Genomic DNA, 23,148 nt, shown 5'->3' with positions numbered 1-23,148 from the left:
CATAAATTTTTTAGCCATCACTGATGATGGTATAAAGCATACCGAAATATATTTGATTATTGTAAAAAACAGTACTTTTTTCCTGCATACCCATTATTTCCTTTTTATTGTATATATATTCAAACACATTATGGCATTGGAGGACAAACCTTTCGGTTTTTTTTATTCTTTCTCTGAAACAGTAATTTGGTCTTCCCAAATGATATACAGAATTTTTAGAACAAACATTAACAGTAGTAAACAAGATTTGAGCTTTTGATTGGATAGTCGTTTTTGAATGGTAATGGGGTTAGCCTGATTAGGAGACGGGGAGAGGCAGTTGTAATTTGGCCATCGAAGGAAACAGTCGTTTGTGAGAAGATAGGGTGTGGTTCGTGAGTTTGGATACCGGCATTGTGACAAGAAGTGAATAGTTTTGCAGAAGGAGATAACAAGTAGATTAAAAGAGGTCCTTGTATCTGCCGTGGGCATTTTGTGAAGAATATGTGAAAGTAGTTTTACGGCATCAAGTTGACAAAAGCAGGTCCTTGTGTCATAAATAAGTAGCTGAGTTTTTGGAGAAGTGAATCAGGTGTTTTTGTGTAGTCTGCAGGAGGTTTGCAGAGACGTTAGGAAGGAGCCGAGGTGCCAAAGAGGAGAGATCACATCGTTGAGGAGACTGGACTTTTCTGGGTATGTGCCAACATACAATTCAATAAGAAAAAAAAAAGCTGTAAGTGTTTTGTACAATTGGAATTGGTATCTGTGAAGGATCTGTGTTGACATCATGGTCATTATCATTCAAATTTAAAGAATTGAGTTTTGTTTGACTAATCAAAAGTTAGTTTTGTTGTTTTTTGTTTCAAGTAAAGGAAAGTTAAAGTAAAATTGGTTTTCACTTATTATAAATTTATGTAGATTTAAAATCTTATTATTATAAAAATTTCATTTATTTTCTTGTATGCTGATTGATAAGATAACTGTAGAATTTGAAAATTGTTTTATTTTTTGATATAAAATAAAGAATACGTAATTTTTGTAATATATCATTTTCTTTTATTATTATCCTTCTTCTCTATCTCGATAAAGGACAACTAGAAAATCTTTGAATCCATCGAACACAGGTAATATAAGGAGTCTTATTTTACATTTGATAACAATTAAATTACAATTTTTTTATTGGCTCAATAAATTAAAATCAAAGTCAAAATAAACAATCATAATAATATATATATATATATATATATATATATATATATATATATATATATATATATATATATATATATATATATATATATATATATATATATATATATATATATATATATATATATATATATATATATATATATATATATATACTTTAATAGTTATTATCTGAGATTCAAAGTAAAATAAAAAAACATTTTATATTCCACACAAGCACCCTCAGTAAGTAACCTAAGGGTTTTTACCACATCGGCATCACCGCGTAATTTGTGCATTTCGCACTATTTTCCACAAATCCAACGCTGCACGTTGCGCACACACTTCTCGCCGTTGACGAGTTTCGCATGTATGAAAGCGCGCCACAGCTTTGAAACTTCAGTCGAAGCTCCGCGTTGCCGCCGGTCCAAAGCTGCAGTCCGAGACTTTTCCGGAGCCGCCGGTAGAAAGTTCGAAGACCTCGCATCGTGAAATAACTTTCGGGAAGATTAGGATGATGAGTTTGCTGTGCATCGGTTTAATATACTTCTTGTAGGAACTTCGAGGTTTGTGGGGATTAGGGCACGTATCAGAAGTTTTTTATAATAAGAAGTTAGTATATATAAGAAAAAGATTTTTTTTGGTATTTAAAGTAGTTTACATAAAGTTTAATTTGTAAATGGTATAATTACGTTCTATTTAGCTGAATAGTGATAAAATCATTTAATATAAAATTATTTAAATATATTTAAATAAAAACAAAAAAAGACTAACAGAAATCAAATTCTATAACTTTTTAATATATTTTTAGATACAAATTTTTTAATAAGATCTACGAGTATACATTTTTTAATACAAGTATTTTAATTATTAATATATTGTGTTAAATTTTAATAAAAAAGCTTATAGATTTTAAGAATTCTATCAAGTCAGCTACGTATTTAGATTCTCCTAGAATTTCTTTTAATGTTTTTGGAATGTGGTGATATAGTCTTTAAACTGAGTATATTTGACAGTCAATCAAAATGTGCTTTACTTTTTTACATTCACAAACAAAACACACTGGTTCCTCTTCTCTCTTCAACAAGTATTCATGTGTTGTAGAAGTGTGTCCTAATCTGAGACGTGTTATTAGGACTTGATGTTGTCGCTTTGAAGAATAGAAATTCGTGCAATCTTGCAATTTTGCTTTTAAGTAAGGTTTTAAATAGATTTTCCACTGATGCGGCTGTACTGGTTACTGCGGACCTAGCTAGAGTATCTGCCTTTTCGTTACCATCTATTCCAACGTGTGATGGTACCCAGAGAAACTCTACTGTCAAATTGTTTTGGTATATACGGTATAAAATTAACTTAGGCTGTTGTAATGTTGAATGAGAGGGATAAATCTGAGAAATTAATGTCAGACAACTAAGCGAATCAGATACTATAAGAGATTTGGGAAGTTTTTTTCTAGAATAAAGGTTAGGACCTTAATTATGGCAAATAGTTCTGCTGTAAAAATACTTGTCTCAGGAGACAATTTATAGATGGAATGTTTATGTGATATCGCAAAGCATGCTCCTACTCCATTTATGATCTTAGATGCGTCCGTGTATATAAGATGGTAAATTTTGTACTGTTTGAGAACGTGGAAAAAAGTAATTTTTAAAAATAGGTTATCTCTCAGCTACTTCACGGAGTAGACTGTTTACAGGACTGGTGCAATTTGCTCCAAAAGCAAGTCTAACGGCTGAACTCTGAAGAGTATTCATTCAAAGTTTTGAGCAATTCTTGGTTTGCGGAGTTATACAACAACACATCCGTAGTCCAGTTTTGATCTAATTAAAGCTCTATATAAATTTATTTGAGTTGGAAAATCTGCTCCCCAATTTTTATGTGATACATATTTCATAATGTTTAGTCAGTCCAACTTGGCACGATAGGCTTAGCAAGTGTATATGACTTGTTTAGCTTAATTTTGAGTCCAGTTGCATCCCTAGGAATTTAATTTCTTTTGTATATTCTGTAGGAGAATTATATAAAAATAGATTTAGGAGCTTTTGTGGATTTGATTTTCGTGAAAAATGTATAGCTTTTGTTTTTGTGGTGAAAAACTGGAGCCCAATATTGTTAGACTACGATTCTATCGACTTAAGAGCTGCAGCAATACGATTATGAGCAGATAATATGTTTTTATTTTCTGCTAGAGTTACCAGATCATCAGCGTATAAGAGTTTTAATTGTGCCATTGCAGTACGACACAACAGTGTTAATAGCAATTAAAAATAGCGCTACGCTTAGATTCGAGCCCTGTAGAATTCCATTTTTCTGTAATTTAGATTCAGACAAATGGTTATTGATTCGAACTTGAAAATATCGTTGCTATAGAAAGTTTGAAATAAGAGCAAACATGTTACCGTGAATCTTCCAATTTCAATTCCAAAACCAAAAAAGGTATATTGATGGAAGGCAATTGTTTTCTGTTTTGCGATATATGCCATTACATTTTTCTTTTATTATTCACTCGCATTATACTTTTCAATTTGTTGTAAACGTTTCAACTTTTGGCATTCCTTTCTCCAGGTAGCTGTAGCATCCTCTGTGGATATTGTTAGTTGTTGCCTATAAAATGTAATTGATTGTACGTAGTCAGTAATTGTAACACTGATATTTAGAAATGGAATAAAATTGTAGGTAGAGTTACTAGAGTAGAGTTACTAGAAGATTACTTAGTAATCTTCTAGTAACCCTGCCTAGAATTTTATTCCATTTCTACATATCAGTATTACAATAACTGACTACTTACCATTAATTACATTTCATAGATCGATTTAATTGATGTTCCTGATTATTTCTCATTCCTCTACTATTAATTCCATCTTTCCACCTTATAATATGGATAATATTGTCATAATAATTGTTTATTTTAACTTATTTACCTACTAAAAATTGTCCAATAAGAATTAACTCTCTAAAATATAATATATTGCGGTTACCACAACTTATAAATAAATTAAAATCAAACAAAAATGTCAGTCAGATGTTAACAAAATTTAAATTTTTACTCTGCTAGGTGTAAGTATTGCAATATTCACTATGTTTGCATATAATAATTATTCTAATAAATTTACAGTTTTCTCCTGAAGATGTCACAAAATCGTGACGAAATATTGAGACGTTTTATTTCCTATAGACCGATTGCTGATACTATAAATCAATACGAACAAGAACAATAAAACGTTTTCCAATATGTTTATATTTTTGTTTACAAATATCAACATATTGAAAATCTAATATTTTGCAATTTTATGACTTCAACACGAGCTTACTACAATTTTCTTTTAAACTAAGACACAAACAAAAAGACAGTATCTGATGTATTCGTTTGGTTAACTACTCAAACAGTTGCTTTGGTTAATTATTAAATGAAATCTGCATTTTTAGTCTACTTTTTAATAAAATAGGTTTATTCAAACTTAATTTTAAAAGTTCCGTCCAAAAATAGATCCGTCTATCTGGCTTTTGTTGATCTTAAGAAGGCATATGACTTAATACCTTGAACCAAGCTATGGGAAGCAATGGAAGACATCGAAGTTCCACGAAGATTAATAAACGCGGTAAAACCACTCTAAAAAAATAACGAAGTAGCTATCAAAACGGGCAATAGAATATGCAGTCCATTTAAGACGACAAAGGGACTACTACAGGGTTGCTCCACATCCCCCACCCTGTTCAAAATATTCCTGGAAAAAACCCTGAAACCATGGAAAAGAAAGTGCGAAGGAATGGGTATACCAGTAAGGAACGAATATCTATATACGCTAAGTTTTGCCGACGACCAAATAGTGATCGCACAAGACGAAGATGACCTCAGTTTTATGATGAGAAAACTGGAGCAGGACTATACAAAGGTTGGGATGGAAATAAACCTAAAGAAAACTGAATACCTAACAACGGAGAATACAGAAATAAAACAGCTGGAAATAGACGAAGGTAAACAAATCAAAGGAACAGACAAGTATAAGTATTTAGGCTTCATAATATCAAACAAAGGAACAACGGAGGAAGATATAAAAAATAGACTAGGACAAACAAGGGACTGCATACGAAAATTGAACCCGGTACTATGGGATAAGAACATCAGCATGAAAACAAAGAAAAAAATATATAATACCATGACAAGAAGTATCCTCACTTATGGGTGTGAAAATTGGACAATAAATAAAAAAACCAAAAACAAAATAAGAGCAACAGAGATGGAATTCCTAAGGAGAAGCTGCAGAGTAACAAGAAGAGATAGAATAAATAACATGGAGATTAATAGGAGAATGGGAATAAACTCCGACATAATAGACTACATCGAACAGAAGAGGTTAACCTGGTACGGACATGTCAGAAGAGCAGACCAAAATCGGTGGATAAATAGAATAACAGAGTGGAGCCCGATAGGAAGAAGAAAGAGAGGCAGACCCCGAAGATCTTTCAGAGATGAAGTGGACGAATCAATGAGCAGAAGAAACCTTCAGGAAGGGGACTGGCTAAACAGGAAAAATTGGAGAAAACGGTTGAGTGAAGGAATACAGTGAAAACTGTGGAAATCCTTTATATATATATATATATATATATATATATATATATATAATTTTAAAACTTACAAAATGTTTAAAAATTCCTGTTTTTGGTGGAATAAAATTAAATATTTTAGTTGGTAGAAATGCGTGATATTTTTGTCCCACTGTGTTAAGTGCTGACTGTTCTTCATATCGATTAGATAATTTTGCTTGAATTATATAGTTCTATGAAATGGTAGAAATATTGGATCTCATAGTATTGTTTATCAATATAAAGAATCTAATTCTGTTTTAAATCAAGCATCTGCAATTCTTTATAAAACTCGATACGTACTCGATCTAAAGAAGGATACGTACGATTTATTGTAAATTACTTTTAAGAACAATTAAGGTCTAGAACAGAACCTGTTCTAGACTTGTTCAGCTTTGAGCAGGTCTTGAACAGATATCGATTTACTTTTTTTGTCATTGTACCTCTCGGCTTCTCCTCTTTTTAACAAGCTGTCGTATACTGTTGTATCTTAAGCCGTTTAGACGTCACATGCCTAAGACCCCTTTGGACATCCACTTTCTAACCCCCAAACCTTCAATATTCACTCTTTTTCCAACGACCTCTCATACGTCCCGATCCAACGCGCCATTCTACCCAACACAAAACGCGTCAAAAATGACCAAAATGAAGCTTTTTTGACGTTTTCTTATAAGAAAAGCCATGAGGTGACTCCATTAAATGGCTCGTTCTATTACTGCACATTTACTGGTGCTCTACCCCAACTTATAATTTCTGAAGACATTTTAGATACAATCATTATGTGGTATAACAAATAAAGGTATTTTTAAGCTTAATAATTTTGTAATATATCTAAATTTGTAGATAAATATTCTTAATGTATTATATTTTGGTGGATATTGTAGTTTCAGTTTAACTGATTATCCATTATTTTACCTAAATATTCAATCTTTAATTTTATTTAATGAAAACTTGCAGTGTTATTTTGTATTTTGATTTTTCCTAACTTGTTATTGGCATGAAAGTTTTTTTTTTGTTTTATTTATTCGCATTAAATACTAAGAGTTATTATTAGCGACGTAAGTTACATTACATTGCTCTACAAATATATTTACATTACAATTACAACTGATGAAATAGATCTACATTCTTCAAAACGTTTATAACATTTACCGAATTACAGTCTTCTTTTAAAATAGATGTGAGGTTAGTTGCAAGGTTATAGTTAGTTCATATATTGTTGTGTTTGTTACACTCCGTTAGTATGTGATACACACTTACGTCTTTATTACAAAACTCACACTTAGAAGAATTGACTCTATTAAATAGGTAAGAATGAGTTAGTCTTGTATGACCCAGGCGTAACCTGTCAATTTTTACTTGGTTCAGACGACTTATATTTAGTTGTTTTCACGGTTTGACACTTGGTTTTATTGTTTCTTTGAAGTCGTATGGCATGAATACTTTTTTTTTATTAGAAAAAGATGTCGCATCCACCAAAAGGTTATTAGCGACGGAACAAAATATAAATAACAAAGTTAAACACCTACAGATTATACAAAATGTTTATGGATCTAAGATAATTCACTATATTGTCACAGGAACAGTTTTGACCTAAAGCCTGTGGTAGAGCGAGTGGATCTTGTAGCGCTGTCTTTCTTGGTCATATTTACTACAAATTGTTAAAAAGTGTTCGACTGTTAATCGGACGTTACACTGATCACACATAGGTGGATTTTTCTTTGTGAAAAGGTAGGAGTGCGTTAATCTGGTATGTCCTAGACGTAAACGCGCAACCGCAATTTGTTCTCGTCTATTGAGCGACGATGGAAACCACTGAGACACATTATTTTTGATTTTATTTAAATTGGAATTAGTTAGAGACCACTCATTTCGCCAAAAACACAACACTTTTTAAAATAAGCTTTTAGGTCACTGGAAACACACTTGTCTATCGGCTCCGACAAATCACTTAAAATTGCCTCTCGTGCAATCCTGTCAGCTTCTTCATTTCCTGTTATTCCGACGTGTGAGGGAACCTCGCACCTGAGAGTTAGATGATACTGAACGATTGTCTACAGAAGAGTCACTATCTAAGTCAGAAATCTCTTTCCCTAAGTGGTTGTGTAGTTTCTTTTGAAGTTTTGTAAACTTGCTTTTTGTAGATCTATCATTTGCATATTGATAGCTGCTTTGTAAAAGATGGAGTAAACCAGCCATATCAGTTGTAAATTCTTTTACGACGCTAATAGTGTCGGGGGAGCCTTGGACATTATCAATCAGTAAGGACAATTGGTGGAAATTTAAAACGAATGGTGGGGTATGATTATCAATGAACTTTTCAAGAGTTTCCCGTGTAGATTGGACTTTAGATGAGCGTGGTTTTTTTAATTTAGAGAGTTTGGGTTTTGTAAACAGATTTTCTGATGAAATTGCTGAATCTGAAGGAGGCGTGTCGATCTCACCAATACTGCGTTTTATGGAAGAACTTGCGTTTTCGCAATTGCTATTAGAGTTTTCACTTAGATGATGTGGCTTTATTACATTTGGAAGTACTGGAGCAAACTCATTGGTAGTGACAGAAGTCGAGCTTGTAGTTTTATTTGTAAGATTGGTTGAAATGGTTGTTTCAAAAAATTGTGGTGATGTATCAGTTTTATTAGAATTTTCTGCAGTTGTATCTAATGGAAAAGGAGCTGATAGATTGGAAAATATTGCTTCCGAAGTTTGTGAAAACGGTATTGCCGCTGAAGGAGGTTGATTAAAAGTGTTGCTATGAGTAGGAGTATTAGTAGTTTCTTTGTCTTGGAGATTTGTAGGTGTAGGTGATATGCTCGGATTTGATAATGGATAGCTTGATGACTGCTGGGTGTTTGGTACCTTGTGTAGTATACTTGTTGAAGCTGTTTGATTTGGTACTTCATTGTTTGACTCAATATGAGTGGATTCCGTTACTGAACTGGTTTTGCATTGGGATGATATGTGTCCTGCATTTTTGCAAATAAAGCAGGCGAGTGTACCTTGTGACAAAAATATGCGGTAAGGTGTTTGGTCGAAATTTATTAGAATAGAATCTGGAATTGGTGATGTTATAGGGCTTATATAAACTTGCCTTCGAAAGCTCAATATGTGACTATATTCGGGAAGAGTCGAGCTAATTTTCAGAAATGTTATTGGGGAAATAAGCTTTAAACCGATATTCTGTAATTCTTTAACTAATACTTGATGAGGAATTGACGGGCAGACTCCAGACAAGACTAGTCTTTCTGCTGGAGAGACAAGTCTTCGTGCTGTTACAACTTCGCCGAGTACTTCTATAGAGCCATGTTGTGTCATGAAGTTATCTACTACGGTTTTGTTTGCCAAATATATGCAGATTCTATTATGAGATAATCTAGATGAAAAAATAATATTTTTTGGGTTGATGATTGTACCCAAAGGAATGAGATAATCCTGCAGTTTAGCATTATCGATACAACTAAATACAATTGCTTGGTTCTTACTCGGAAAAGAATGTGAAGCGGCTGAAGCATAACTATTTGTGATATTCGAACGTTGATTTACTGGACTGGTTAGATCGGAAGGTGTGTTTACATTGTGTGAAGTCATTTTAAGCTGCGGTGGCGAAGGCCTTACTCCGACTCTGGTAAATGAAAAACCAATCGCATGCTACTATAAGCTACTTATAGCAGCTAACCTCACAAAATGATTGTACGGTAGTGTATATTTATTATTTGACGTTTTCTTTTCACAATAATAAAATAATAATTACGTATAGATGACTTACGTAGTAGTATCTAGTAGATAAACACTTTAATTTTAAAAAACTATTTAATAAAACCACTTGTTTTTATTAAAAACTAGGAGTACGATATTAGTACAACTTAACCGTACCTTGCCAGGGCATGAATACTGTTATGGTATAATTTACAGTAAGTAGTTTCTCACCTGGTTTGTTAATATTCTACCATGTCTTTTGTCTACAATTTGTTATAGCTTTTTCCAAATATTACAAGTATTGAATAATACCGTATCACTACGGTTAAATATACACTGTGTGTCAGCCAAATGGAATAAATTAGCTAATAAATAAATAAGGGAGCATTTGAAAAAACGGTCGAACACGTCGATTAGTATTTATTGTTGCGATTTTTTTCCACTAAAACTTTTATACGGGGTGTATCAGATAACAGTGGCCAATACCAACTTGCTTATTATAAATAGAATAAATTGTATATTAATTAATTTTCAGATTCCTTAAATCACTTTAGACATTTTTTGAATACAATGTCCTATACCTATCTTTGACTGTTTCGGACATATAAGTAAAATGCAAAAATTCTCATTTAGAAAAGAAAATTATCTATTTGCCGCAAGTCGCTTCAACATATTCAAAAACTTCTAAATAATACAAATCTTAACAATAATGTCAATGTAGGACATGTTCAAAATGCTCTTCACGAACGTCTTGGCAACACCCTAATCGTGAATAGAAATTTCTTCTAACGTTACTCAACATCTCAGATGTGATCGATCTAATCCCAAGCGTTATTCGTCTTCGTAAGTCAGCTAAGTCAGTGGGTTTAGTTTTGTATACAATACTTTTTACATATCCCCATAAGAAAAAGTCTAATGGTGTCAAATCGGGGGATCGTGGTGGCCATTTCATCGATCCTCGCCTCCCTATCCACCGATTTGGAAATATTTGGTTAAGGTAATACCGGAGATGGATTTGGTAGTGGGGTGGTGCTCCATCTTGTTGAAACCATATCAAATTCGCTAAAACTTGTGGGTTTCCTGAATCAGGACAAAAATTGGCCAACGTTGGCACTACATTATTTTTGGAGCAATGCTAAATAATTGTCGCCATTCAAATTGCCATCTATGAAAAAGGGACCTATGATCTAATCTTCAATAATTTCTTCATAGCCATACGTTAATCTTCTCAAGGTATTGAGTATTGCCTTCTCTCATCCAGTGAGGATTTTCTGTCGAGCAAAAAGACAAAAGAGGGAATCGTTATGAAAAGGAGACCAAAAAAGTGGCCTCTGATGGCGGACATATCCGGAAATGCGAATGCGCCAAATTTAAATTTCATGACACTTCACAATAATCATACAGTGGTGGAGGGGTTCTAATTTATCTATTTATTTGTTATATTATATAATATTAATATTACATGATATTAATACATAATACACTTAAAATACTTTTTTTTAACACTAGAACACAATAAAGTTTTAATTAAATAATAACAATAATAGTCTAAAATGTGAAACACTTGTTAAAAAACTTCAATAGAAAATACAAATAATCTTTCATGTGACAGTTGGGACAAACAATAACATCAGCAATAATATAACCCAACTAAATTTAATTTCTTAAACAAGGAAAGAGTCTCTATTTCCTTGTTTAATGTGGCCTCTCAAGATGGCACTTCCTGTCTAACAATATTTTAGCCCCCACTACCTTTACATTCCCTCTTTTGTCATTTTGCTCGATGGGATTTTCCCTGGACCAATAGCGGCAATTTTGCCGATTAGCATGACCGTAAAGAGTAAAGGTGCACTCATCAGAAAACAAAACATGTTCTAATTGGATCACATTGCTATTTAACATTGCCATCATTTGTTTACAAAAATAGGTTCTTTAATCAAAATCATCTTCCATGAGCTCCTGAGTGTGTATTGTTTTATAGGGATGCATTTTGTTTCCTTTTAATATTCTAATAACCGATGAATAGCTAATATCGAGTAATGGGGCTGCTTTTCGAACAGATGTATGTGGGTGTTCCTCATACTCAAGCATAACAGTCAATTTAGTATCCTCTTTGGTATTTTACTAATTGTTCCTTGAGATATGTGCGGCAAATCAGGAAATGCTTCGTGAAATAAACGAGCTACTTCCATTTGCGTACGTGTCTTATATCCATATAATTGCCATTTTGTGCATTTCTGTTAAATTTTTCTAGCTTGAGGTTAATAAAATTCGAACGACTATAGCACTGACAACTACCTCTGTCATGAAACAATAAAACATTTGTATTTTAAACCAAAGTAAACAATTTTTTGTTTTTTTTTAACATATCAATAAAAAGGAATGCTTAAATAGTTTTTGCTTACTTTATCATTATCAAGACTTAAATGGCAAGAAGTATTAAGACAGTGGTAGCGGTTTTCGACAAATAAATAATTTTCTTTTCTCAATGTGAATTTTTGCATTTTACTTAATATTTCCGAAACAGTCAAAGATAGGTATAAGATATGGTATTCAAAAAATGTCTAAAATGACGTGAGAAATATAAAAATTAATTAATATACAGGATGTTCTATTTAAAAGAAGCATTTTGGTATTGGCCACCATTATCTGATACACCACGTATAAAAAGTTTTTATGAAAATAAATGCGCAACTATAAATACTAATCGACGTGTTCGACCATTTTTTCGAAAACTCCCTCATTTATTTATTAGCTAATTTATTCCATTTGCCTGACACAGTGTATATGATAAAACTAAATCATTGTTATATATTATAAAAATATTGGAAAAAATATATTACCTTGTGGTAGATCACATTGCCCAGTAATCAGATCACTTTGATTGTTTTAAACTTGAACATATTGTTGCTTTCTGTTAAATAAATAGTTAATAAAGCATTTCCTCCTAGTCTGTAATTTTAAAGAGTTCCCAAAAGTTGTTGATTATCAACAGGATCAAAAATTATTTTAAAATTCAAACCTGCAATAGCAGATAAAGTTTCAAAATATTTCTATATGTGACCTATATATTTAAAATACTCTTTATTTTACCGATTTCTGTACATAAAATGGGGCTTTTTATGGCTGGAGTAAAAAAAGTAAAATGGCCATAACGTTAACTTTATTTCACACTTTCCATTAGCTAGCACAGTTGATTAATGCAATTTTTTCACACCCTGGTTACACACCCAAAACATTATAGCAAATCACATTTAAAACCATACGGCTGTAACTAACTAAATATACTTAATAATAATTAAGTTTATTTAAATTAAGTTTCTCCTGTTAATATTACCAAACAGGGATAGTGAAGATTCCCAACTTGAAAGATGTACAGTACGACAAGCGAGAACTGGCTTGTTGCGCGTGGACTAAATTTTTATATTATTGTACATAATGCATTTCTTCTCTGACCATCAAGCGAAAGAGATCGAGCTCCTAATGTTCAATTCAGTGCACTGTTGTCAAATATTTAAATATCGTTAAAGCGAAACGGCCACATTTTTTGAATTTAAATGTCATTAAATATTAATAAATTACGAACACGAAAAATTATTTTTAAAATGTCCTACAGAAAAAGCTAATTCAGATAGACTATGACAAAGCGAGTTGATAATTTAACAAGTAATTAAGTTAATGATAAATTAAACCTAATCCATCATTATAAATTTGTAACGATAAGACTACCAAAGAGAATTGAAGTACTATTGTAAAAATAATACCTGAATCAACCATGGGAGTTTGTCGTCTATACCTTGCCTAGCTCAGTATCTCAAGGGTGAGTTCGTCTTGTCTTAAACTAGGGATTGAACCTGAGTTCTCAGTTGATAGCAAATAAGACAAATTTTTACCAAACATATTTATTTAAAAGAATAAAAAAATAAATAATTAATTCGGCCAAAGCTTAACAGATTATTGTTGCTACAGGTAATAAGAACAGATTCGTTAACTATTCGTATTTAATGTGAAAACTCCAATTTAAATCCGATGATTGTCATGATGATATGAACTTGGAGAATTACCAGAATTGCCTTTGGGATAAATGTTTAATATATTTACCTTCAAACAGGGTTTCCATTCTAACTATGGACCATATTACAATAAATAAGAGAATAAATACCCCACTTTTACACAAATTGACTTTATTCGAAAAATCTTTTGGAATTATAATTTATATATGATTTCTGGATATGACCGTCACAACTGGCTCTGGTCTAATCTGGAGGTCCAATTTTCGGCTATATAGCGGTCACCATTGACTACCGTTTTGAAGAAGTACGGTCCAAAGATTCCACCAGACCATAAATCACACCAAATAGTTAGTTTTCTGGCCGTTATGGTTTCTCAACATACATTTAATGATTACCTTAGCTCCAAATAGGGCCGTTTTGTTTTTTGGCGTAGCTATTCAACCAAAAGTAAGCTTCATCGCTTAACAAAATTCGCTCATGAAAATCGGAATCAACATCAATCTCATTTTGGACCCACTCATCGAATCTACGAATCTACACCTTGCTAGGTGATCATGTAATGTAATTCTTGCATGAGTTTGAAGACGTTGAAGGGCTTTGACGTGCATATAGCCGTTTGGAAGTTTCTGTCCCTCAATCGTACGTGCGCCGATGCTTACATACACGCTCCCACAAAAGAGGGTGGCCTGGGCGTTATGGCCACGGCCATGCACGTCCCGGCTATCATGAGAAGAAGACTGACTAAACTTATCAGCTCAGCTACTGATACGACGTCGTTAACACTCAGTCTTCCATATATGTCACATCTCTGGGAGAAAATTCTTAAATGGACCAGAACATCTTCGGGCAATTCAGCATCAATCGCACGTGAATTGAACCAGAAACTTGAGGACGGATATAGCGGAAACGGACTTCGCTAGGGCTCTTCAGATTCAGAAAGCTCAGCTTGGATTAGCAATCCACCGCCCTACTGGTCGGGGAGAGATTTTATCAAGGGAATCCAACTGCGAGGAAATCTTCTACCAACGAGAGGCATCCCTTCAAATCCACCACATGAAAGGAGGTGCCGAAAGGGATGCAAACTTAACGAGAGCCTTAGTCACGTTTTGAAAAAATGTCCCGCAGCACATTGGCACCGAATCAAGAGACATAATCAGATCGTTACGTATCTACGAAAAGCATTGGAAAAGAAAGGATAGATTTGCGAGGTTGAGCCGCGAATTAGATGCGCCGACGGGACTTTGAAGATACCTGACCTTGTCGCGCAACAGGATGAGCGGGTAATTGTCGTGGACGTTGCCGTCAGCTAGGAGGGTCCTGAACCCCTAAGTACAGCCGCCACCAATAAAACGGCGCTGTACACAGAGCCTCGATTCCTTCAGACCATGCAGACCCGATATCCAGGGAAAACCATTTGCATGGCACCTTTAATCGTTGGAGCTCGCGGAACATGGTGTCAGTCGAATTCTCGTATCATGAGAATTTTAAATCTTTCAAGGTTCGACGTCCGCAATTTTATCACAAAGGCAATTGAAGGTAGTATCCACATTTGCAGAATTTTGAAAACACACAAAGCAAGATCTTTCTGCAAAATTATCCATAAAGATGATGGACACGTATCCAACTGCCGTGCACAATGTCAGATCGACTGATTCGGATCTTCCTGTGTGCTTCGCTTCAAACAATTTTTCTGTACGCAGTATACGACGTGTCTGTGGATGCATATTATCATTTAGAGTAAATATGTGCAAAAACGTTCCATGGCTAATCGAATTACTTGCTGTGATGAACTATTATGTTGACCATATAATGGACGTAGTGCGCGATACGTTTTTCGAACAGAACCACAATTTTTAGTTTGGTAGCGTTATTTAGGCGTCAAATCTATTTATGCTGAAATGCCAAACCAAACTTAGCATAAATCACTTGACAACTGCCAAAATGGCCGACAGTTAGAAAATTGTTACCAACTTACATTTCTATATCTCTAAAAAACACTCGTTAACATGCACCTTCTTCTTCTTCAGATGCCAATCCACTAATGGATGTTAGCGATTACATTTTCCATTAATTCTCTATTTCTTGCAATATGTATCAGAGATTGTATGTCATTAATCCCTGTCCATCGTCTTATGTTTCGGAGCCAGGACATTTTCTTGACTCCCATTCCTCTCTTGCCTTCAATTTTACCCTGGATTATAAGTTGGAGGAACTGGTATTTTTCATTTCGCATGATGTGACCTAGATACGCCGTTTTCCTTTTCTTGATGGTTTCGAAAAGTTGGCGTTCTTGGTTTATTCTTGTAAGGACATCTATATTTGTGATTTTCGCTGTCCATGTTATTTTTAGGATACGGCTATAGAGCCACATTTCGAAAGCTTCTAATCTGTTTATATCCTTCGTTTTGAGTGTCCAGTCCTCTACGCCATATAGCAGCACTGACCACACGTAGCACTTAGTAAACCTTAGTCTCAGTTGAAGATCGAACTCTGAACAAGTCAGTACCTTCTTGAATTTTACGAAAGCTTGTCGAGCTTGCTCAATGCCACATTTTACTTCCCTGTCTGATGCCCAGTCTTCAAAAAGCCACGATCCCAGGTATTTAAAGTATTAAGGTATTCTTTCCCAGGAAAGAGTGAGTAATTACTCACTCTTTCAATGGACTTAGTATTCAGTGTTATGGTGGAGTTTTCAAGTGCATCCAAGTTTCTGGAGATGATCATAAATTTGGTTTTTTTGGTATTAATCTCTAATCCCATTCGCTTACTGTATTCTCCGATTATAGTGACAAGTTGTTGAAGATCGACTATGTTGTCACAAATTAACACACCATCATCAGCATATCGTATGTTGTTGATAAATACTCCATTCATTTTGATTCCCATCTTTGCATCCTCCAAAGACTCTTGAAATATGGCTTCCGAATAAATGTTAAATAAAAGAGGGGAAAGCACACATCCCTGTCGAACGCCCCTTCTTATATGTATGGGTTTGGATATAGAATTGTCTATTTTTAACTGTGCCGTTTGATGCCAGTACAAGTTTTCAATGAATCTTATGTCTTTTTGGTCTATATCAACTTTCTTGAGGATTTGCATTAACTTGTGGTGTTGGACACGATCAAACGCTTTTTGGTAATCTAAAAAGCATAGGAACACATCCTTTTTCTGATCGTAACAATTTTTGACCAGCACCTGTTGCTACTATTGCTTCTCGTGTTCCTAAACCTTGCCTAAACCCGAACTGGGAGTCACTGATGTCCCATTCACATTTTTTGTATAACATACATCGTCCAGAGTTTTATAAGTTGTTTAAAGTTCATATGTTTCGATTTGTTAATTATTAAATAAACAGTATAATTAAAAGTTTTGGACATGAGATATTATGACTAACACTGTACGATTCAGATCTAAATCCGATTCAACTGGTTTTGGCTGCGCTTAAAAATTTCGTTGACGCAAAAAATATTAGCTTTAAATTAAATGATCTTATGGAAATATCTGATGAGAGTTTAGATACATTTCCTGTTAAAAAATAGAAATAAAAATTGTGATAAAGTTGTTTCATTTCAGGATAATTTTATGTCAAAAGAACCTTTACTTGATGCAATCTTCGATTGACTTGAGTAATAACGGAACAATCAGAGTTATACCTACTAATAAAGCTCTTTATCGCTAAGAATAACAATTTTTCACTGTAAAATAAGGTTTTAACTTATAAAGTCCAAAGTAATAATATTTGAAATACATTTTTTTGGTAATAATAACATCACAACTAAATTTTTGACACGGCAACACCGCATTTTAAACAAGCATGACTACAAGCCTATTCTACCTCTCTCATGAAATTTTTTTTTTATTACGTGCAGATAATCAGCCACTTCCCGCTTGTCGTACTATTCTACAGAAGAAATTTTAAAAAAGCTAACAGTAACTTTATGTTTCCGGAGAAATTCAAAGCAAAAGAATATTGTATTAGTTTTACGGAGAAACGGAACAATATTTATAGATTTGCAGCACGGGTGCTTTTAGGCCCTTTTAAATAAAATATAATTAACAATTTCAAATCTTTAACTACAAGTAAAACACCAAACTTCAAAGGCTAAAGTCAAATAACTCTCAACTAACAACAGTGTTCATTGTAAATAAAAATATAGAAATCAAATATTCTAATCTATAATACAAATTGCTAGTTTAGAAATAGTTGTATTTAGTTCTAAAATATTGTAAAGTTTATTCAAATTTATTTAAAGTCTTCTAAGACTAACAAACAATTAATTTATAACATTTATTTACTTAACAGTACAAATTTATATTTTCGATTGACTTTTACAATTTAATTTATCTTTATATATAATCGCTTCAGTCGTTCCGGAATCTTATCGAAGTTTCTCGGTGGCGTTAGGTCTCGATACGAACGTCAACATATTCGAAACGTTTCTAAAATCCTCGTGGTGCTAGAACATCGTAGATCATTAACGAACGCTGACTTGCCTGACTAGTAAAGTTCGATCAGGTTTCTAGCAAATGCTAGTGTAACCATATAATATACACAATTTTCAAGGGATGAAAATAACAAATCTTCATTAAAAGATCCAGATAATAAATGTTTAATATGTACGGAAATAGTTTTAAATATTTACTTGCTGCGTTAGAAAGTTGTATTAATATCAGGATTAGCTGAAAATCGTGATTCTGGATTCAAAAACGCATGAGTCGGCGCGGCGTCTTACTAGGGCATTTTTACTTGATTTCTTAATAGACATTTGCTGTCATACTGGTGTTCAATATCTTATTAACTGCTACCCAGGAAAGATATTCGGTTATTTGCACTGTCTCAGGTTTTTAAGTCACGATGGTCTTCTTCTTCCTGGATGTTTTATTAGGAATATATTAATTGCATCACTACATGTAAAAATTATAACTATTTTCCGGATTTTTCATAATATGCTCAAAATACATTAATTAATGTTAATTTTTTGTTTTAATGGTTTTGGTGATTTCTTTATGTTTCGCGTTCTAATTAACAGGATTTCATTACACACTTTGTTTCATACAGCAACGCCGTAAACACATATTACTTCAGTATTTCAATGTTTAAATCTAGATTTATCTGGTGTCAACAAAGAATTATCTTGTACTTATAGAAAGCTGTTAAGTGGCTGAACTATCGATGCTTTTATTATTGGAGGCTGAACCTCCAGTAGATTATAATAGATCAATACTGTTAAGATATTATAATAAATCATTCAGTTTGGATTTTTTAAAATCGTTAACAATGCATTTTCTATGTGGTCATATATGAGTTTTGAGAATGTTGAAAAATAATTACAATTTTAATAAAAAAAACGTTTAGAATTACAATCGTTTATGGTATTTCCAAGTTTCCGACATGCGTGTGAAAGATTTTAATCATCTGATTTAAAGTTTGTCAGAAGTGGAAAATATATTCGCACTGGCTAGCCGGAAGTTCCGGAAATTAAACGTCAGAGCACAAAGAAGGTTCTAAATTCAAATTTTTCAGGATGAAAGGGATTTACCTGTCAATAAAGGGCAGAGATTTATATGGGAGGCAGTAATGCATTTTGTTTATTATTATAATATTGCAGGAATTACAGTTTATTATTTCTCTTATGGCTTTATTATTTTTTATTTTCTCTTTGGTTGATTAGTCTGTTTCTGTTCCGTTAACATTTTAAACCAAGGCAAAATATTTAAACAATTAAGTCCCAAAAATTTTCTAGGAAAGATACAAATCCAGATTTTGTACAAAAACAAAACAATAAAAACTTTTGTTTTTGACACTTCCACCACATTTATTATAAATTATTATCAATATAGCTGTTTCGGCAGAGTGCCTTTCTCAAGTGATCTATTTTTGGTATACGTTTACACTTAATAGTCTTTAACTGAATAAGTTGAGGAGAAGCAAACTGTTTGTCTCAAGTTGGTCATTCAGAATTATGTCTGTATTTTTTAATACTCTATTCGGTCAGCGAGTCTAAGTACGGCCCTGGTGGTCTAGGTACCTTTCGACGACATGGCCAGCTATAATCTCTCAGTTACTAATGCGTATTGAAGCGATAGTGTTGATGTTATATGTGTTTTCGTTCTCTCAGACCCAACGCGTTCCTTAATGTTAGTATTTTTTTTATGAAAATACAAAAGAAAATTTGCAGTGCATTGTTTTTAGAGCTTAACAAAACAATGTATTCTTACGAGGGAGAGGTAAAACGTTTGCAGTGTATCTACTAGGAAGTTGCAACGGACGAGGAAGAAAATTATAAAGATTCAGATTCCGATGAGTCTATTGTTGGAAAATTAGAAAATGAAGATGGTAATCATAACTCAGAGTCTGAATTCGATTTATCAGACACCGAACTTAACTTACAAAAATGTACTCCACAAAGTGGCTCAAACACCTTTATTACAATACCAAAGATGGAATGAAATGGAATAAGACATGCAGATCACGAAATGTTAGAACTAAACGAGAAAATATCATCACAAAACTTCCTGAAGTTATTCGTAAAGCGAAAAGTTGCACAACTGTAAAGGAATGCTGGAAACTGTTTTTTAATGACAAAATTATAAAACATATTGTTGAATATACTAATGTATATATCGAGCGTGTGTCCGTTAGATATAAAGACAGTTCCGATGCGAGGCTAACAAATATATGTAAACTAAAAGCTCTGATTGACCTGCTTTATTTAGCTGAAATATACCGTGGAGGTAGAACTTTAATTTTTGAGTTTTGGGAAAAAAATGGTACAGGCATTGACATATTTCCGGCAACGATGGCTCTCCGCAGATTTAGATTTCTTATGAAGTGCTCACGCCTAGATGATATTCGTCCAAGGGACGAACGGAAACAAGTAGACAAACTTGCAGAAGTTAGAGTCGTATTCGGACGTAGGATGTAGTTGAAAATTTTCAAAAATATTATACCATTGGCCAATATGTCACTATCGATGAGATGCTTTTAGGCTTTAGAGGTCGCTGTAGTTTTAGAATATACCTTCCAAACAAACCGGACCGATACGGTCTGAAGGTATATTCTTTGGTGGATTCTCGTACTTTCTATACTTATCAATTAGAAATCTATGCCGGTACACAACCACCAGGTCCATATTCTATCAGTTCTACAGCCTACGATGTGGTTGAGAGGCTTTGCAAACCAATCTCCAAATCCAACCGGAATGTCATAATGGACAATTGGTTTACATCAATTGAAGTCGCACAAAACTTACTGACAAATCATAGTATAACAATTGTAGGCACCCTACGGAAAAATAAAAGGCATATCGCAACCGAATTTTTATTGAACAATAGACCGCCAAAATCGACTATGTTTGGATTTACCAAAGATATGACCATATTTCCTATATACCAAAACCAAAAGATACAGAGAACTAACAAACTGGATCTAAAAATAAGCAAAAGAAGAAGATTTGTTTTAAAAGAACTAGGTCTTCAGTTAGTAATGGACAATATAAAAGAAAGAGCTCAATCTCCTCATTTGGCACGAGATATATGAGAGCTTGCTAAACTCAGTGGTGTTGGACTAGTACAACCACCTGCGAAATTGCAAAATAAAAGGGGGCGTTGTGCTTTTTGTAGAGACCGTAAAACTCGATACATGTGTCACTATTGTAAAAAATTTATTTGCTTTTATTTGCTTTGAACATACTATACCTGTTTGTCGCGTATGTATTGATAAAATGACTAAATAAGTTATATACAAGGTGTCTTTTAAACATCGGCCATATTGTAGTACGTAATTTCTTTTATATTTTTAGTTTTAGTATTATAATAGAAGTTCATTTTCTTTTAATGTATGTAAGTTGTCTTTAGTAGTAGTTCTAGTATATGCAGCGCAAACCTGTTGTTACAAAATTAAACATAAAAAATTCTTAGTTTAATTTTTGGGCTTCTCAGACCCAACCCGTTCTTACGTGTATCAAAGTATCACCCATGTACCGAAGGGTTAAAAGAATGATTATGGTCTGGAAGGTGAAATGTGTACGGAGAATCTGTTTTTCTATTATTGAAAGGCCTTTTATGTTCTGCTATACGTTTGTTAAAAGTTCTATCAGTTTGGCCGATGTAAGTTTTTGGGTAGTCCCCATTTGCATACACCACTGTAGTGGTGTATGCAAATGGGGACCAAAAGGGGCCAATCAAAAAAGTGCTTTTTCCTTTGGCTCTTGTTGCTTTTAATATATTGGCCCAAGTTATTGTTTGTTCTAAAATCTGGTGTTATTCCTTTCTATTTATGTGGCTGTTTTTGTAGATATCTTGCCTGGATAATAATCGAGCAGAAGGTACTGGTTTTTTTCACTGGTGGTGGAAATACTAATTTCAGGGCTTTCTTCTGTGGTTTTCTATTATTTACTACTATTTGTTTCTTCTTCTTAACATGCCATACACCAAAGTATGTAGGCGACTATCTAATTACTAGAATTCTGTTCTTGGCGGCGTGACACAGCTCGCCTGTATTGTGTATTCCTGTACATTCTTTAATATTCCTTAACCACGACAATTCTTTGCGGCCGGCTTCTCTCCTACCTTCGATCTTCCCTTGTAAGATTAACTGTGAGAGGAGCAAAATATTTCATATTTTGCTCCTCTCAATATGTGCCCAAGGTAACCAATCTTGCGTTTTTTAATTAATTCAAAGAGTTCTCTTTCCACGCCGGCTCTCTTAAGAACGTCATCGTTTCGAACTCTATCCACCCAAGGTATGCGCATCATTCTTGTCAATGACCACATTTCAAATGCTTCAAGTTTGTTGATAGATGTTTTTCTCAAAGCCACGTTTCCATGCCATAAAGCAGGATGGACCATATGTAGCACTTGACCATTCTGTAGCGTATTTCGAAATTTAGGTTTTGATTACATAGGAGCGGTCTGAATTTCACAAAAGCTTGTCTTGCCATTTGTATTCGGGTTTTTATCTCTTGTTGTGGATCCGATTGGTCATTGATTGTGGTGCCAAGGTATTTAAAAGTTTTCACGCGTTTTATGCGATCGTCACCTATGCATATTATTGGGTTTTCTGGAGGGTTTCTGCTAATGACCATATATTTCGTTTTCAAAATGTTGATTTTGAGGCCATATTTTTTACCTATGCTATTCACCCTATCAAGTAATAACTGCTGATCTTCCAAATTATCAGTTATAATCACTGTGTCATCCGCATAGCGTAGGTTGCTAATTGGTATGCCGTTCACCTTAATGCCTAATTCCGTGTCTTCTAATGCTTCCAGAAATATATTTTCAACATATAAATTAAAAAGCATCGGAGAGAGTATGCAGCCTTGGCGGACACCTTTCCGGATTTCAAATTCATCCGTATATTGGTCTTGATCAATCCTCACCTTTGCCATTTGGTTCCAGTATAGATTCTGAATAATTCTGATCTCCTTCTGGTCAATGATGGCCCTATGTAGTAGTTCCATCATGATATCATGTTTAACATTGTCAAATGCCTTCTCGTAGTCGATGAAGGTGAGGTAGACTTCTTTTCGTTGATCTAAACAGTTTTGTATTAAGGTGTTCAAACATAAAATTGCCTCTCTTGTTTCTAGTCCTCCCTTAAAACCGAATTGTGGTGACCCGCTAAGTTCTTCTAGTATCTTGTACATTCTTGAGTGTAATATCCTAAGGAAGAGTTTCAGCAAGT

At 33.8% G+C, this 23,148-nt stretch overlaps 1 protein-coding gene across 5 annotated transcripts in view; it reads left to right on the top strand.

Moving 5' to 3' along the window:
* The window catches only part of LOC140439213 (GTPase-activating Rap/Ran-GAP domain-like protein 3), a 685,378-nt gene that overhangs the window by 350,427 nt on the left and 311,803 nt on the right, over positions 1 to 23,148 (top strand). Inside the window, exon 1 of one of the 5 annotated variants that reach the window (XM_072528976.1) lies at positions 1,535 to 1,733. The exons of 3 other annotated variants lie outside the window; for them this stretch is intronic. The gene's annotated coding sequence lies outside the window, so the exon portion shown is untranslated. Of the gene's footprint in view, positions 1 to 1,534; positions 1,780 to 23,148 lie in introns of those variants that run through there. One more of the 5 variants, XM_072528975.1, reaches the window with a different exon arrangement.

Source organism: Diabrotica undecimpunctata, chromosome 4, assembly GCF_040954645.1.
Source record: "Diabrotica undecimpunctata isolate CICGRU chromosome 4, icDiaUnde3, whole genome shotgun sequence".
Lineage (NCBI taxonomy): Eukaryota > Metazoa > Arthropoda > Insecta > Coleoptera > Chrysomelidae > Diabrotica > Diabrotica undecimpunctata.
This window is presented reverse-complemented; position numbering and strand designations above follow the sequence as displayed.